We start from the raw sequence: 9,554 nt of genomic DNA, 5'->3' as shown, positions 1-9,554 counted from the left end.
TTCCTATGGTTAAGCAGATAATTTAAATTTGGAAAAATCTTTCATATCCCATACAGATAAATTTTTTTTTCTCCCTATAGGCCTATAACACCCTTTCTGAAACTGACCATTGAGTTTCCAGAAGTATGGGCTTTCTGTAACATCTTTTCTCTCTTAAATGTCACCTTAAATGTGTACCTCCTTCTGCTTCCATCTATTTGTAACCAGAATCTAAATTATAGAATGTGCATCTTTCCAAGTAGAATCTAACACTGTTCAATAAATACTTCTAATTCTAAATGCAAATTATGATCACTATAATTTTTCACATTAGGGGTACTTATTGAAAAGACTAATGTTTATTAGCTGTCTCTGAATTAAATGTAACCAGTAGTTTTTTTGGCCCTTGGGTTGTTATTAATGATAATTAACTGTGGTGATGAAGAATTACTAATAGTTATGACCCTGAGAAGCAAAAGAATGTATTTCAAAGAGCTGCCTGTTCCTTTAGGTATTGAGTAAAGCACTCCTTTTTCATCCAGGAAGCCACAAGCACAGGGCATTCCCAGGTGCCAGGTGTAGATTACTCCACTCCTATTCTTTCTTAGTCTCATCTTGAGCCCTTCTAATGGCCAGCAAATCAGCAGGGACAGCTGGTTGGAAGAACTCATTCATGTGATGTGGAGGTGGTTAGAGGAGACAGGATATGCAAGGGTAAGGCATGTTTGTTTTTAGCACTTGAACACCTGCCTCCACCAGTTTTATTTTATATGAAGGAAAATAGTGAAGAGAAGTTGGACTGAGATAGTTTCTTTCATCCTCTAGCAATGCCAGCTTCCCAATGTGGGAGCCCCTGGGCAGTGAGTAGTCCTCTTCTGTCAGAATTTTAGCAAGCTTGGCTGCTCACATAACTGGGTGAAGATCTTGAGAAAGCATGTACTTGAACACTACGGTTCTCTACCTTGGCTGCATATTAGAATCACCTTTTAAAATTCCTATGCCCAGATCACTCTCGGACCAATTAAATAAGTATATTTAGGAATGGAATTCAAGCATCAGAGATTTTTTAAAGTCTGCCAGGTGCTTTCAATCTACTGCCAAGTTTGAGAATCACTGGACTGGTGACAGATATCTCTTGGTTTTTTCCCTGGTTTTATTGAGATACAATTAACATATAATATTGTACTAGATTCAAGTGAATGACATGATTTGATATATGTATATCTTGTGAAATGACTAACACAGTAAGGTTAGTTAAAACCATTACTAGACATCTGTTGTTGTCATGAAAAAATAGACCTTAAGTACTAGCTCTTGGGCTTAGCTGCACCTTGGAATAACTTGAAAGTTTAAAAAGGTACTGTTGCTTACACCCATTCCTAGCAATTCTGACCTCATTGGTTGGAAGTGGGTTCGAGCAAGTATCAGCATTTTTTCCAAAACTCTTGTAAGTAATTCTAATGTGCCGATAAGAGTAAGAACTGCTGCTTGGACTGGGAACAAGCATCTTAACTTGTTGTCAACTTAGAGGGAAAGATGCTTTATACCTGCTGGACAAAGACTGCCAGGAGCTGAAGCAAGAATGTGAAAGGAAATATGGAAATCGTACCAGAGATAAAAGTCACCTGCCTCAAAGTGGGGGTGTAAGGTCGCTTGTTGTGAATGGGGGGGAGGTGTGCACGATGTGTGACAGAGAGACTGAGAATGGGGAAAATTTGTCCCCCACCAAGAGAAATGTGGGGAAGGTGGAAGATAGAAGTGTCTTTTTAATACTCCATGATTTTCGACACTTGGTCAGCCTATCTTCATCTGTAAGCAGAGCATACAGAATAAATGGAATCCAAGAAGTAGTCCCTAATTTAAAGTGTGCCATTTCTCTCATCTTTCCCATCTACTACAGTAGCTGAAAAAGCCATCTTTCTCTTGGGTTATGCCAGGCCAGTAAACTGATTTCACATCCTCTCTTGGCATTAGAGCTTGACTTCATTTTCTTTACCCAATTCACCATGTTACATCCTGGACTCGTAGAATAAATAGGAGGACTGAACAGTTTAGAAGGAGACTTCTTGAGGCTTAGCTCTGAACCTTAAGAACAAAGTTCTTGCCTAAAAATGAAGTCCCAGAAAGGAAGTGCCTCAGATGATGGAGAAATCTCTTAATATGAGGAAGGGATCCTAAAGAGGATGTCAAGGTGCGGTCACCAAAGGCAAACATGCTTCCTTTACAACTAACTGAATACTACACTTGTCATTTGCATTGGTGAAAACCCTGGTTGGTGAAAAATGGTTCTCTGTTTCTTGACTCAATCAACTGAAGAGGTTCATGTTCTAGTGACTCTGGATGGAAAGCAGGGGTTGGTTTGGAAATGTTTCAGTTTGGAGCGGGGCTCCTTAATGACGGTTCAGTGACGTGGCTTTTATCTTTTTTTTAAGACATTCTGCATTGAAGTTGCATTAAATCAGTATGTGGCTTGTTCTGGCTTGTTCTCATTAAAAACAAAATCTGATTATGATTTTGCGCCATTATTTGTTGAAATTACTGTAAGCAAACACAGTAACTTATTTTTAATCTAGGACTTGATTATGAAACTTGTGGTTTACCCAGAGTTATTTTGAAACTTCTGCTTTTCTGCTCTGGCTGTTGGCCTGCTGACTTTTCAATTTACGAGGGGCGCTCTGCTGCAACGGAAAACAGTGGAAATTCTAGGCCCTCACCGTGTGCCCTTTGGGTCAGCCTTACAGGTCATCTGGAAGAGAAGGTAGCCCAACTACCCCGACAAAAAATCGCTCCCCTGTTCTTTCCCATCAGGGCACCCGAGGCTTTTCCCAGTCAGCCTTCACTTCCTTGGGGGGGTAAACTGCATTGGGAAGGCTCAAACACATCATTTCATTATAAGGAAAGTTAGTTCAACGTATTACCCAGCACTCATATTTGAGAGAGAGAGAGGTTATTGCAAGAAAACACGACTGGAGTACATTTCTTCCTTTGGGGCTGGGAGTAGGCTTAGCGGTTACGAAGAGTTCAGAGGACACAGTGAAATAGTGTTAAGTGCCTTACGTGTTTCTATCACAGCGTATCAGTCAGATGGGTCCAAGGTGTAAATACCGGCGAGAAAAGTGCATCATGAGAAGGTACCTCCCATCAACCTTATCATTTATGTAAAATTAAGCTACAAAGAGGGTGTCGGTGTCATTTTCTTTCAGTTTGGACCCCACATAAAAAGCATGCTGTGAAGTCATTTTCTCCTCCAAGAGTTGGCTGTAAGCCCTACAAAGCCAGTTTATGGGGATTTGGCGTGAACATGTTTTTCTGAGATGTGAGTTTATTTTGGTGGGGGAGGGGCGGCTGTACAGGTAAATCCGAAAGGTTTTCGGCTGTGCACAGAAGGTCCCCACCGCTCTGCTTCAGGAGCAGGTCTCCTTTGGAGCCAGGACAGCGCTCGCGGCGATTCCCGCCTGCTCCCTCGTACCGGGTACTGGGGGCTCCTCTCCGCAACAAAGCGCCGGATGCACCCCCACCTCGGCGTTCTGCAGCGCCTGCGCAGTAAGCCGACGGAGGAGTCGGGCTCGGGCTGTCACTCTGCGCTGGGACGTCCCGCCCCGCCCCGCCGCCCGGCAGGGTGTAGGGTGTCAGTTCGGGGTCCAGGCGCCCGGCAGGAGTGCTCGAGAGCCAGTCAGGTTTGCGTCACAGAACGCTGGCTGCATGGACTTTTGGTACATCCCAGAGACAGTTTCTAAAGGAAGTGGCAAAGGTAGAAAAGAGGATGCCGTGGAAGCTCTCACCAAAATAGTCTTGAAACTTAACCAGAGCTGTCGGTCTAGCGCTAGCCTGAATGAATACCTATTACAGAAAGAGAACTCTCGGCTGGGGGATGTAGCTCAGTGGTAGAGCGCGCGCTTCGCATGTGTGAGGTCCCGGGTTCAATCCCCGGCATCTCCAAACAGCCAAGGGTGTTTTTTTTTTTTAATCCATATAATATAGTAAATGTATGTCCCATTACATTTCACATGTGTACTCTAGGCGCCCTAAAAATATATAAAAGAAAAATAAGGCCCGCCTCAGGGAATCAGCCTTTAATTGCTCCACGAGAAACTCAAACGGGAAATTATGCTCGTCATCTTTATTTGCATAAAACGACCATTCCTAACTTTCTAATGAACTCGTTTTAAGGAGTTGAGACGTGTGGGGAAGGAAAATATCTCGTTGCATTGGCCGGGAATCGAACCCGGGCCTCCCGCGTGGCAGGCGAGAATTCTACCACTGAACCACCAATGCTCTTCCTGGAAATGGTTTTCCACATCTTACTAGAGTAGATTTGTCAATGTGCAATGAGTCTTCTGCTAGAAAAGTGTGAAGTCCTTAATTCAACATCAGAAAAAGCAATGGAGTTTTTAAATTAAATAACTATAAAAATTGAATTAACATTTACCCAAAAATCTTATTATACTTAGTTCTGTTGAACCTTGAGAGGAGGTTCTGTCTTCTGAAGTCGTCCTCGGTAAATGAGGCAAATAAAAATTTTATTACTATGTAGACACAAAATTACACAATTACTTAGTTGTGTGTTCAGATGTTTAGCTGTTTTAAAACAACCACTCCTGTTTTACTTTTCTTATCTAATTCAGGCAAATACATGGGGTATTTGTCAGGGGTTGGGAGTAGGATTGACGGGTCAGTGAAGGCGAACTGGCACTTAGATCCAAGTATATTGGCAACCCTCTCCAGTACTCTTGCCTGGAAAATCCCATGGATGGAGGAGCCTGGTAGGCTGCAGTCCATGGGGTCGCTAAGAATTCGGCACTACTGAGCAACTTCACTTTCACTTTTCACTTTCATGCATTGAAGAAGGAAATGGCAACCCACTCCAGTATTCTTGCCTGGAGAATCCCAGGGACGGGGGAGCCTAGTGGGCTGCCGTCTATGGGGTCGCACAGAGTCGCACACGACTGAAGCGACTTAGTAGCAGCAGCATTTTGGAACTATGAGGTGTGAGCAGGCATCTTTGGAATGTTGGTGATTCTTGACAAGTGACCTAGAATCAGTAAGATGTCCCTTCTTTGATAGTGAGAAACTTGATTCCAGGACTCTTTTATACTCCACAGTATGAGTTACCCTTCCTTTCCACGGAAAGCAAAATTGCAAACCATACAGTGAAGTTATATGAGGAGGAGAAAGTAAAGTGAAGGAAATGCACTCATGGAAATGAATCTAAACATAAGATAGAAGACTCTGGATTTAGGCATTATTGCCCCTTTATCTCTGAGAGGGAAGTTCCCAGCAATTTATAGGATCTTTGAAGGCCAAAAAGAATTTGAGGGGAAGAGGATGACTGAGAAATAACAGTAAACACATAGCAGTTGCTATGTGCTGGGGTATGTAAGTACATTACATATGAAATTCAACCCACTGAAGTAGGTGTTATAATTACTTCAACTTAACAAATGAGAAAAAGCGAGGCTGTTAGAGTCAAGGTTGGAACACAAGTGGTATCATGCTTAATATTTCGTTGCTTAGCCACTCGCCTGCCTACAACAGAATAAAACAGTGTGTAGTTACACCAGAAATACTTCCTGTGTAGCTCAGGAATATTGTGTATCAAGACTGGGGTTAAAGAAAGAACATAACAAACTGCTGAAATAAGGTGAGACGTCTATATCAAGATTTATTTTTAAGGATTTTTTTTTTTAAGTGGGTACATACAAAGCAAAATTTGAAGCAAATACAATACAGAATTATAAAGATGTTATAGATACAAAGAGATTAAGGAATAAAGAAATCTAGACTACAGTCTTAGTAACATATGGGGGAGCAAGTGCAAATCATTTTACTTTTTAGGACCTCAGTTCCTTAAAATAAGAGAACTAGAGGAGAAATGAGGTTTTAAAATTGCATTCCAGAAGTGTCTCAGGGCCCCTAGCCAGCAGCAGGCGGGGTGGGGTGGGGGTGGGGCACGTGAGGGGGATGGGAGGAGCTCACCTTCTTTACCTGGCTTCCACACTTCACCAGCTGATTTATAACCTCTCCCATTTATTTACATTTGTTTGATGGCTTACAAGTCTGGAATAAAAAACATTGAAAAGCCCTAACTGGATGACGTAAGTTCATCTGAACTCTGAAATGTTATGATTCAAAATAAAAAGGCAATCTAAAACTTCTTGAGAAACACTACAAATTTAAAAATTTAAACAGGTGGCAGGAATCAAATAAGAAGTATGATCTAATGGCAAACATTATTAGTGACCCACCAATGACTACTTTGCTTTTTTTCTTCCTGAAAGGCTACCTAGCTCCAGGGACAAATTGTGTGCATTAAGCCAGTTATTCCATTCCCCTTTCCAAGGATTGAGCTGGGATGGGTTTGTGACAGTTCCTGCCAGTGACAGAAAGAATGGTCACCTAGGGGCTTCTGGGAAAGCTGGTGTCTCTTTTGCCCTTTCTTTCCTGCTTGTAACACCATCTTGTGAGGTATAATGCTTAGAGCTGCCCCAGTCATCTAGTAACTTGCAGGGAGACAGAGGATGACCCAGCAGAAAGATAAAAAGAGACATTGTGCCATCCTGAAATTTTCTCCACTCAGATTTTTGGTTAGGTAAAATAAATCAGGCTGTTTATTGTTTAAGCCCCTTTGAATTAGGTATTTTGTTACATGCAGCCAGGGCATGTAGGGTGTGTGTGTGTGTGTGTGTGTGTGTCTCCCAACAGTTTATACCCTTTCTGGTACAAGTCTTCTACTCTGTAGAGAACCAATACCTTGAGACTTGAGTAAGACAACTTGGCCCTTCATCTCCTTTTCTCACAGTGATAAGTCTACCCAAATGTTTTCCTCACCATTGTGCTTAATTAAAGACAATATATAACCATAGCAAGGGAAATCAAATCCTTACCAGAACTTTCTTCCTAGAGTTGTAAGCCGAGACTTTTTTCTTCTGGGGCGGGGAGCAGGGGTGGTGTCAAGCAGGTTGAATGTTTAGCTGGTATTGTTGGTTATAGCTATCTTGCTTGTACAAAAGAGCAAGAGAGGCCGACCCTGGTATGACAGTCATGCCTTACTAGAACAAATTCTGGATTTTGCATTTATATGAGTCAGTAAGTTGTCCTTATGCAATAAGTTGCCTTTTATTTTTTAAATCAGTTTAAGTAGTATTTATTTTGCTTGCAAATGAAAAACACACGTTGAGAAGCTATTTTACCCCCAAACAGTAAATTTAGAGAACTTTTTACTCTAGAATGTGCTATAAGATGCAAATATGAAATTTTAAGGAAAATGTAGAGAAATTCATCATCAGTGGTTGAATCACCAATAAAAGCCATATGAAAAATTTGAAGGACCCATCCTTAGTTTGTTGGACTAGTATTAATTCGGTAGCAAGGGAAGCCACCAAAGATTTTTTTGAGTAGATAAAAGATCAGAGTATCTGAAGAGTTGACCTGGCAACAATGTGTCAGAAAAATGGAAGTAAGAGAAACTACAAGTAGGGGAATTCACCCAGGACGTGAATACAATGGGAGCAGTGAAGCAACGAGTTCTTGAATTAGGATGAGGTCTCTAGAACGAGGCAAGGCAGGAAGAAGAAGGAAAATGAATCTGAGAGATTAAGGAATAAAGAAATCTAGACTACAATCTTAGTAACCTATGGAAGAACAAGCAATTTAAGTGACTGGGAGGAGTGGTGTAGCATAGGGAAGTCAGAAGGAGAAAGGATGGGAACTGAAGAGTGGAGTCAAGTGTTCACTTCTGGAAGTACTGACTGAGATAACTCAGAGGAGAATCTTACTAGGTATCTGTCATCCAGATCTGAAGAAATCAAGGCTCCAAGGTGACTTGGGCTTCAGCTGCTCAGGAGTGGAAGGTAAGAACATAGATATGGAGGCAATCCCAGAGAGTTCAGAGCAGAGCCTTGGGAAGGTCTATTTTAGGGAGCAGCAGGAATTGAGGGGTCAAAGACAGAAGTGAGGTGTCTGGAATCTGTGGAGACATGGCTTATCAGGCAGGCAGAATCCTCCTCCTTTGCTAGCTGTTAGTGACACATCATGACAAATATAGTTATCATTTTGTTCCAGAGATACACTCTATATTAACCCTGTTTCACATCAGAGATGCTGTGGTAGGCCGTGATTCCCCTTTGGTACGGTTAAGCATGGAAAAATCACCAGATGGCACACCCTGACACTTTCCCTAGTCTACCGTGCTCCCAAGCTCTGATGAGCAAGCCCCAGTGAGGGTGGCCGAGAGGAAGAAAGCAGGGAGTGCCGTGAAAGGTTACACAATCATGTCTCTTAGGAAACCTGATCTTTGTGACAGCCCCATGGGGCAGGCAGGAGCTTGTAATTTGCATCATGGCACCTTGGGACACTTGCTCAAGGCACCTAGTCCCTGGTTGATGCTGGCTCACTGTGGAAATCTGGCCAAGCTTAAAGCTGAAGAAAGCAAACCATTAAGAAACAGAAATAGTTCATAGGATGCATAGCCACCAAAGCAATGACTTCTTTTTTTTTTTTTTAACTTGTGAGTGATTGTATTGATTTAATACACACAGCTTATTTCTGTCCCAGGTTACAAACTAGCCCTGGGGAAATGGTGGAGCCAGTCATTTGGATTGCCCTTTACTGGCTGGGAATTAAATCATTACTTACTCCATTTTAGAATCACAAGTAGTACCCCAAGGCCTACTTTCCTAAGGATTAAAATCAAGGCATGGAAATGAAGAATCCAGGTGTAATTCTCAGATGCATGCAGATATTGAGAATGCAGCCATTTTTCCTAGAAAGCTGTCACTGCCAAATCCTCCTGCTCACGATATGCTCAAGCCTAGTCCTCCAGCATGTCCAGTCAGTCACCACATCTGATCCCCCCTTTTAAAATGGCACTGATTCTTGCTCCCATCCCTCTCTCCTACCTCATGCAGACCCTTGTCAGCACACTTCTTGGGTTACCTGGGAAACCCCTGGTTTCCTTGGCCATCCTTCATGCTGTTGCTGCTAAGTCACTTTCAGTCGTGTCCAACTCTGTGCGACCCCATAGACAGCAGCCCACCAGGCTCCCTCGTCCCTGGGATTCTCCAGGCAAGAACACTGGAGTGGATTGCCATTTCCTTCTCCAATGCATGAAAGTGAAAAGTGAAAGTGAAGTCGCTCAGTCGTGTCCAACCCTTAGCGACCCCATGGACTGCAGCCTTCCAGGCTCCTCTGTCCATGGGATTTTCCAGGCAAGAGTACTGGAGTGGGGTGCCATTGCCTTCTCCTTCATGCTGTTACCAGTTGAATTTTCTCCCTCCTTCTCCTCCTCCCTCTGTTTCTTATTTCCTTAATATTTGAAAATAAAATTGTTCCTTTATTGCTGATTCAATAATTGAATTAATTTCAAATCCATACCGAGTCCTCAGGTTCATGGGTGGGAATTCTTTATCCTTTTCTTTTGACAGCCATCTCTGGGAACAGCATTTATTAATATATTCTTGACCTGTGCCACTTGGCCACCTACTATCTAATGGCAAAAATGGCTTTCTCTTCCTTTCTCAAGGGCTCTCTTCCTCCTCTCAAGTCAATTGGTTTCTTAAAATATATATATATATTAG

General features: G+C 42.4%; 2 non-coding genes across 2 annotated transcripts; one reads left to right on the top strand and one right to left on the bottom strand.

Annotated features, from left to right (window-relative positions):
• Positions 1-3,846: 3,846 nt before the first annotated feature.
• Positions 3,847-3,918, top strand: TRNAA-CGC (transfer RNA alanine (anticodon CGC)). The gene has a single exon. It is a non-coding gene; the product is annotated as a tRNA-Ala (tRNA).
• A 265-nt stretch (positions 3,919-4,183) lies between these two features.
• TRNAG-GCC (transfer RNA glycine (anticodon GCC)) lies at positions 4,184-4,254 on the bottom strand. Its single transcript has one exon. It is a non-coding gene; the product is annotated as a tRNA-Gly (tRNA).
• Positions 4,255-9,554: the final 5,300 nt, after the last annotated feature.

Source organism: Capricornis sumatraensis, chromosome 3 (genome assembly GCF_032405125.1).
Source record: "Capricornis sumatraensis isolate serow.1 chromosome 3, serow.2, whole genome shotgun sequence".
NCBI lineage: Eukaryota > Metazoa > Chordata > Mammalia > Artiodactyla > Bovidae > Capricornis > Capricornis sumatraensis.
Note: the sequence above shows the minus strand (reverse complement) of the source record. Positions and strands in the feature narration are given on the sequence as shown.